The sequence below is a fragment of the Callospermophilus lateralis genome, chromosome 7 (genome assembly GCF_048772815.1).
Source record: "Callospermophilus lateralis isolate mCalLat2 chromosome 7, mCalLat2.hap1, whole genome shotgun sequence".
Taxonomy (NCBI): Eukaryota; Metazoa; Chordata; class Mammalia; order Rodentia; family Sciuridae; genus Callospermophilus; species Callospermophilus lateralis.
This window is the reverse complement of record NC_135311.1, coordinates 133,341,459-133,350,142: the sequence shown is the minus strand read 5'-3', so window position 1 is coordinate 133,350,142 and position 8,684 is coordinate 133,341,459. Positions and strand designations below refer to the sequence as shown.

Sequence of the window (8,684 nt, the reverse complement as noted above, 5' to 3'; positions counted from 1 at the left end):
CCAACATGTTATCAACCACCATAACTACTGGGAGGGTCATCTGGCATCCCAGGTATTTCCCTGTTCATGCTGATTGGTGGCTGCTAGGGGGTTGCTATGGGTCCCCACCTAGCCTGACTGAGTCAGGGACACTTGGCACAGCAGATCTCTCCTGTTATTTGTAGATAAACAACTTAACAGGGTGGGAATGTGCCTAGGAGTGTTCTGTGGGTCTTTCCAAGGACAAAGGTCATGTCCCTTCCTTGGACAGGCTTTGCTCTGAGGTAGAGGCTGGTTTTTCAAACCCTATAAAACCATGACCCCCAAATAAACTTTTCTTCCCCTAACTTGTTCTTGTCAGGTATTTTGATCACAGTGACAAAAACGTGACTAACACACCAGCCCCATATTAATCTTTTTGAAGCCGAGAAGGTCCAAGTGTGAGCCTTGCTTTGCCATCCTGAGGACTTTATTTAAGCTTCAATTTCCTCTTTTGTGTGTGTGTGATAGGGTTTCATGAAGTTTCCCAGGCTGGGCTCGAACTCATGATCTTATGAATTCAGTCTCCCAAAGTGCTGGGATTATAGGCGCCTGCCACCACACTTGATTCAGTTTTCTCTTGAATGCAGTTGGGATAACCCAGTAGCTCAGGAGGCTGAGGCAGGAGGATACCAAGTTCAAAGCCAGCTTCAGCAACTTAGGGAAGCCCTAAGCAATTTAGCAAGAACTTACCTCAAAATAAAAAAATAAAAAAGTGAAGCCAGATTTAAAGTTAGGTAGTCAGTGTAGTTAGGTAAATTGGGTCTAATATCGATTAAGATCTAAAATGGAGGCCTTGTTGAGAATGAATTCTGGAAACGCAGGACAACTCTTGGAATGTTAATGAAGTCTGGGAAAAGCCCAAGGCCCAGGGCCCATCCCAAAGAAGTGTTAATGCACAGCCCCCAGCAAACTTGAAGATGCTGACTCAGAAGTCCTTCCTGCCCAGATTACTTCTTTGGCCCACCTGTGTCCCACCCTTTGGGCCTTCCCACCTACATTCCATCGCTAAAAGAACTATAAAAAGGGGAAACAACCGCACTTCCATGGATTCCATCTCTTGGGTCGCCTTCTTCCTCCGGGAGAAGTCTTTTCTGCTGTCCTTTAATAAACTTCTAATTTTCCACTCTGATCTTGCCTCGGCGTGCTTCTCTGGTGTTATTCTTCAACCCTGGGGAAGCAAGGACTCCTCACCGGTCAACAGCGGTAACAAAAGGGCTATGGATGTTGCTCAGTGGTTAAGCACCTGAGGATTCAATCCCTGGCACACACACACACACACACAAAAAAGTTGGGATAATGCTGCCTACATAAAAAAGCTCTCTTTCAGCTGGGAGTGTAGCTCAGTGGCAGAGTGCTGGCCAAGTGTACAGGAGTCCCTGGTTCCATCCCCAGCACAAACCAAAAACCCCTAACGACCTGAAGTATCATAAATGACTCTCGTAAACTGCAAAGCTCCCACCAAATGTGAGTTCCATGGAAGTCTGTCCAGCCCTGGGTGCACTTTATCCCAAATGATCATTCTCTATAGCCTTTCCTAAGTGAAGAAGAAGAAAAAGAAAAGGCATGTTTAAGTTTTGTAGTTTGCTTACTTTAAATAACAATGGGTAAGAGCTGAATCATGGTGTGAATCACAGCCTGGACCTGAGCTCCTGGGACACATTCCCCACATTTTTAGCCAAAGCTTTGTTCCCTTCTCAGTGCCCTTGCTCTTCTCCTCTCCACCCCACAGCCAAGGACTGACTCAGAGTTAAGGGGAAATAGCTTGAATTCCACAGCAAAGCTATTGAGCATTTTCTTAGATTCCTACACTGAGCCAGAGTTTCTTTTTTTTTTTTTTGGGGGGGGGGACCCCAGAGATTAAACCCAGGCATGCTTAACTACTGAGCCACATCCCAGCTCTTTTTATTTTTTTATTTTGAGACAGGGTCTCACTAAGTTGCTGAGGCTGGCCTCAAACTTGCAATCGTCCTGCTTCAGCCTCCTGAGCCACTGGGATTATAGGTGTGTGCCACCGTGCCTGAGTGAGCCAGACTTCTTTTGTGTGTGTGTGTGTGTGTGTGTGTGTGTTGTATAACCCTTTATTGCTTTGTCCCTCCCAAGGGAATGGAGGCCCCAGGAGGGCAGAAAAATCTTAGTTCAGAGATCTATACTCGGCTTCCAGATGTCCAGGCAAAGGGTCCAAGGGCCACTCTGGTGGCCTGTCCCACCCTTCCAGCCTAGAGTTGGCTCTGGGGAGGGGTGAGCATGTAGCTGCTGGTTACAGAGGACTGCCCCTGTATGCAGTGACAGGGCAGGCCTCATCTGCAGTTTGCTTGGGTGTGGAGGTGGCTCAGTGAGATGCAGGGTCTCCTGGTTCCAGGACATGCCTGAGTCTTTGGCACCCCAGTGCCGGCGTCTGAGGCCAACAAAGGCACCCGTGGGTCTGGTGGAGTCCTGATCCTGTGGAGGGTGCCTGGTGCCTAATGTGGTCCTTCTCAAAGTATAGGCACAGGAGGGACTGGGTGGCTGAGCTTGCTGTTTTCCTAGGATTTGAGGTTGGAGTTCAAGAGCAACCCAGGGATGGCAGTGGATGTCATTGTCTCAGCCTTGGGGGTACCATAGTGTCCTGACCATGGAGGGTCTGGGACTGGGATGGGCAGTGCTGCCTGGTCTGAGTCTGCCCTATCCCTCTATCTCTTGGTAAGAGCCAAAGGTGGGGGCATCAGGATAGACAGCCCAGTTTTGGAATGGTAGTGGGGGTGCGTTGGTGGGAGATGCCAGCTGCAGGGTTCCTGGGTGGGTCTCAGCGCGCCTGGGTGTCAGGGCGCAACAACTGTCCTCAGCAACAGCAGCAACCAAAAGGGCAGCAACACTATGGTGGCGGCAGGGCGGGGACCCACAGTGATGCTCTGGCCTGCTGGGGGCGCCAGGCCGAAGGCCTCATAGGGCTTCAGGCAGGCGGCGAAGGCCACGATGGGCGTGATGTAGTTCTGCTCCTGCACCCGGTGCACCAGGTGCGCCTGCTGTCCCTGCGCGTGAACACCGCCACGTCCTCGCCTGCGGGCGTCTCCCCGACAGGGGCACAGCCGCCTGCTGCTTGTAGGTGGGGGTGCCGCTCTCAACCTCTGGGACCTCGGGTCGGTAGCCAAAGTTCAGCACGTAGCCAGGGCCGTTGGCATACAGGATGGACGTGTAAGACTTGCCCTCCTGGACCTTGTGTGGGGCCAGCCCGAAGATGGAGCTGCCCCGCAGCGTGTAGCCGCCAATGGAGAAGACGTGGAGTGGTCGGCGGCGACGAGGGTCAGCGTGTCCTGGTCGCTGGTAAGCTGGCCGGCCTTGTCCATGGCAGAGTCGAACATGATCGCCTCGGTCAGAGCCAGGTGAGCGGTTCCCTCATGGTGCCCGTGGTCGATGCGGCCCCCTTCCACGAAGAGGTAGAAGCCGCGGGGGTTCCTGCTCAGCAGACCCAGGGCCACCTCTGTCATCTCCATCAGGGAAGGGTCTTGCGCTGGCTCCCGGTTGATTTCATATTTTAAATGTTCAGGTTGGAAGAGGCCCATGACGTGGGCCACTGCTGGGTGCTGGGACGCCTAAATGAGCTGCTCGGGGTTCCACACATACAGAGCCCCCTGGTGCTTGGGCCAGCCATTCCTGCACCAGGTGGCGTCCATCCAGCCTGATTCCATTCTGGGTGGTGTCACTTGGGTACTCAGGGTCTGGGGTGCCCTTGGGAAACATGAACTTTCTGCCCCTGCCGAGGATCACGTCAATGTCCATATTGGAGACTGCGTGGAGATGTCCTGGCAGCCCTCCTGCAGCAGGAGGCTGGCATGTCAGCATCTGAGTACCAGTTGCGGTTCACCGTGTGTGCATATGTGCCAGCTGGCGAGGCATGCTGCACTGTGGTGGTGGTGGTCACCACTCCTACGGATTTCCCTGGCTTACTTGGCCTGGTATATCACAGACATGACCTCGTTGCCTTGTGTTGTTGTGCACTGGTCAAAGTGGTTGGCTGCACTCAAGCCAATGATCAAGAAGTTGCCCTTGACCCCACACAGGAAGGCTGTGGCTGTGCCAGCGCTGTCTGGCACCTGTCTGTCCACGTTGTATATCTTGGACAGAGCCATATATGGGAAGTGGTCCATGGCCAGGGGTGTCTCGGGCCCCAGCTTGCCTTGCATCTGTCCCTTTAGGATCCGGGTGGCTGTCACCGTGGGCACGCCCATTCTGTCCCCCAGGAAGATAATGAGGTTCTTGGCTGAGGTCTGAATGGGCTTCAGCTTCTTGGCGGCGTCCAGGGCCTCAGCGGCTTTCTGGTTCCAGAAGGCTGGATTCTCCTCCTCCCCTGGGATGACACCATTGGCCAGCTATAGCCTCAGGCTGAGCAGCAGCGGCAGCACCCGGGCTCCCTGCAGGTCTGCGGGTTGGTAGTCGGTGGCAGGCTGGAGCACCCAGGTACCAGCTGCAGAGCAGGCTGTCTGTGAGCCAGACTTCTTGAGGTAAGGAGAGCCCTGAACTGGAGGTTTTCAAGAGACCAAATCAGAAGTTGTCAGGGCCTATACTCCCAGCTACTCAGGAGGCTGAGGTGGGAGGACTGTGAGCCTGAGGGCATATAGCCTGGGCAATATAGTGAGACCCTGCCTCAAAATTAAAAAAAAAAAAAAAAAAAAAAAAAAAAAAAAAAAGGGGGCTGGGATGTAGTTCAGTGGTAGAGCACCCTGGGCTCAATCTCCAGGGGGAAGAGGAGGAGGAAGTAAAGGAGGACCACTACTAGTAGTAAAAACAGTTGTGACACACCTTGGACGTGAAAGTCAGTAACTTCTTTAATGGGCCTAGGCTGTTCTTGGTTTCAGGGCAGCTGAAGCTAGAATTAGACAGGCAGGCAGTGTAGATAGGTAAATCCAGTCAGTTCAGATCAAGGAGGCCAATTTTGAGAGAGTCCCAGAAGTTGGAGACTGTCCCCTGAAGGATTGAAATGTTGATTCCTTCAGAGCCCTTCCTCCACCCTTATCAAGACCTGCCTCCGCTCCAACCTGTAGCTAAGGAAACCTGTGGCTGGAATTGTCCCTCCCTAAGGGGAGCTATAAGGTTGTTAATTAATGTGACCTGCCTTTCCCCCTTCAGCCCACCTATTTCCCACCTGTTGGCCATGCCACCAAGCATTTCCTGGGCCTAGTCACTTACTCAGGAAGGAAAAGAAAACAAACCAAAAAAAAAAAAAAAAAAAAAAAGATTAGGGGAAGAGAGCAGGAGAATAAAGGAAGCATAAAAAGGGCAGAACACTTGGCTTCCTGGGATACCAGACACCAGCCATGGGCCCCCTTCTCTCTCCTGGGAGAAGTCTGTTACCACCCTGCCCCTTTTTTTTTTAAATATTTTTATTTTTATTCATTTATTTTTGTGTGGTGCTGAGGATCGAACTCAGGGTCTCACACCTGCGAGGCAAGTGCTCTACCACTGAGCTACAGCCCCAGCCCCCCTTTTTAAAAATAAACCTTGCTTTATATGCTCACCTCAGTGTGCTTCTCTAATGTTCACCCGTCAACATGTGAGGGAGCAGGACCCGTCACTGATAAGCGGCAGTGTCTCAGCTACCCACTGGAGCAAGGCAGCATCGGGCCAAGCCATGGCCCATCAGCATCAAAACAAGCCTGGGCTTCTGGATTCCCTCCTCCTTTGTTCCTCCGCCTATGAAAAAAATCCGCTTCTACCTGAACTGCTGAGACTTTCTGTTTTTCCTAACTGTTCTGACTTAGGATCCAACAAATACTTTTACAAACACAGAAGCACTGAACATGGTGTGTAGTCTGCTATCTGGGAAGCTGAGGCAGGATAATCACTCAAGCCTGGGAGTTTGGGGACCAGCCTGGGCACCAGAGCAAGACCCCATCTCAAAAACAACACGTAGGGGCTGGGGCTGGGGCTCAGTGGTAGAGCACTTACCTAGCATGTGTGAAGCACTGGTTTCCATTCTCAGCACTGCATGTTAATTAATTAATTAATTAATTAAAGGTCCATCAAAAATGGATAAAAATAATTTTTTATTTTATTTATTTATTTTTTTAAAGAGAGAGTGAGAGAGAGAGAGAATTTTAATATTTATTTTTTAGTTTTTGGTGGACACAACATCTTTGTTTGTATGTGGTGCTGAGGATTGAACCCAGGCCGCATGCATGCCAGGCGAGCGCTAGCTACCGCTTGAGCAACATTCCCAGCCCTAAAAATAATTTTTTAAAAGACAAAAATAGGGCTAGGGTAGTGGTTCAGCAGTAGAGCGCTCGTCTAGCAGGCATAAGGCCCTGGGTTCAATCCTCAACATCACATAAAAATAAATAAAGGTATTGTGTCCAACTATAGTTTAAAAAAAAAAAAAAAAAAGACAAAAAAAGCTGCGCACAATGGCGCATGCTGAGGCAGGAGGATTGAAAGTTCAAAGCCAGCCTCAGCAACAGCAAGGTACTAAGTAAGACAGTGAGACCCTGTCTCTAAATAAAATAGGGCTAGGGATGTGGCTTGGTCAAGTATCTTGAGTTCAATCCCTGGTACCAAAAAAATAAAATTAAAAAAAATTAAAAAACAAAACCCAAAAACACATAGGTCCAGGTGCGGTGGTGCAGGTTTGTAATCCCAGGGATTTGGGAGGTGGAGGCAGAAAGATCAAGGCCAGCCTTAGCAACTTAATGAGGCCCTAAGCAATTTAGCAAGTTGTCTCAAAAAAAGAAAAAAAGAAGGGCTGGGGATGTGGCTCAGCAACTCTGGGTTCAATCCGCAGGACGCCCTCCCCACAAACAAATAAACAAAACAACCAAACCCACATAGAGATGTGTGCTGGGATTGGTCAGATAACAAGAAATTTCAGGTAGAAATAGGTACAAGGAAGGAAAATAAAGCAAGGGAAAGATACAGGGAGGTTTGGGAGGGAGGATACGTGGTGGTCAGAGAAGGCCAGGGGATGGATGAGACCTGTTGGAAGTGAGAGCTGGTGTCACAGAGCCTTCCCCAGCTGGACCTTGAGCAAGACTATCCATCAAAGGCACAGAGGAAACGGCCACAGTGTCCTGAGGAGGGCTTTAGCACTGCCCATCTGAACAGCTCCTGCCAGGTAGTGTGGCACTTCCCCACAAGCTGTGTAGGGCTGACCCAACTAGGCGCTGCCTCCGAACTGACCATAGGAAAGGTAGGACTTAGTAAGCCAGCCTGCGTGACCTGGGACAACTAAAGTTGGAAGGCTTGGATCAGCTGGTACTAATGGCAGGGTGGGTCCTTGGCCTGGAACTGCCAATCGATATTTTAGGGCAGTAGTGACAGCAGCATTGCAGCAGAAAGGACCAAGGATAGCTTGCTTGTCAGCGGGAGCCCAGAGACAGCTGGTCCAAGGCAAAGGCTTCTCACCTGTGAGGCCAGCTTCATGGTGGTCTCATTAAGTTCTTATTCTCTAGAGTGTGCAGGGGCTTTGTTTTTGTTTTTGCAGTCCTGAGGATTGAACCCAGGGGTCTCTACCACTGAGCCACCTTCCCAGCCCTTTTTATTTTTGAGGCAGGGACTCCCTGAGTTGCATAGGACCTCACTAAGTTGCTGAGGCTGTCTTTAAAATTTAAAAGATTCTGCCTCAGCCTTCCAAGGTGCGGGGATCACAGGTGTGCGCCACTGTACCTGGAGACAACTGACTTCCAAATTTTGATCCTCCTGCCTTAGCCTGGCTTGCAGGAGTTTTTATCCCCATATTGCAAATAAGGAAACTGGAACAAAATGACTTACTTATGTTACATGGTAAGTCCTTGACTGAGTAAAGACCCAGTTTTTCCTGATTCCCCATCAAGTGCTCTCTCCCTAAAAAAGACGGTCAAGTGAACCCAGACACATTAGGGACAGACCTCCAGAAAGGTCACAAGTGGGGAAAGCTTGCTTCTGCCTTAGCTCACCCCACCTCTACTCCTCATCCTCCATTCCCAGAAACAATTTTTTTTTAAAAGACAGAGTGAGAGACAGAGAGAGAGAGAGAGAGAGAGAGAGAGAGAGAGAGAGAATTTTTTAATATTTATTCTTTAGTTATCAGTGGACACAACATCTTTGTTTGTACGTGGTTCTGAGGATCGAACCCGGGCTGCACACATGCCAGGCGAGCGCGCTACTGCTTGAGCCACATCCCCAGCCCCAGAAACAATTTCTGAGGCCTTTATTCCTCTCAAAATCTACACCCAAATTTCTATAACATTCTAATACTAATCTAATATTTAATGATGATAAAATTAAATGCAATATGCCTACCAAGGATACCATATTGAATGAAGGACAAATCTTAAATCAATACAAATAATCTCCTGGAGCAGAGCCTTTTTAGAAATATGTCATCACGGGCTGGGGATGTGGCTCAAGCGGTAGCGGGCTCGCCTGGCATGCGTGCGGCCCGGGTTCGATCCTCAGAACCACATACAAACAAAGATGTTGTGCCTGCCGAAAAACTAAAAAGATAAATATTAAAAAATTCTCACTCTTTCTCTCTCTCTCTCCACTCTCTCTTAAAAAAAAAAAAAACAAAAACAAAAACAGAAATATGTCATCACCGGAATGTCTTCAAATTTTAGGGGCTTGGGATGTAGCTCAGTGGTAGAACATTTGCCTAGCATGTGCAAGGTTCTGAGTTCAATTACCAGTACAGGGTGGGGGGGGGAGAAAAAGAAAAA

At 49.6% G+C, this 8,684-nt stretch overlaps 1 pseudogene; it reads right to left on the bottom strand.

Moving 5' to 3' along the window:
* Positions 1–2,819: 2,819 nt before the first annotated feature.
* LOC143404537 (intestinal-type alkaline phosphatase pseudogene) lies at positions 2,820–5,151 on the bottom strand (annotated as a pseudogene).
* Positions 5,152–8,684: the final 3,533 nt, after the last annotated feature.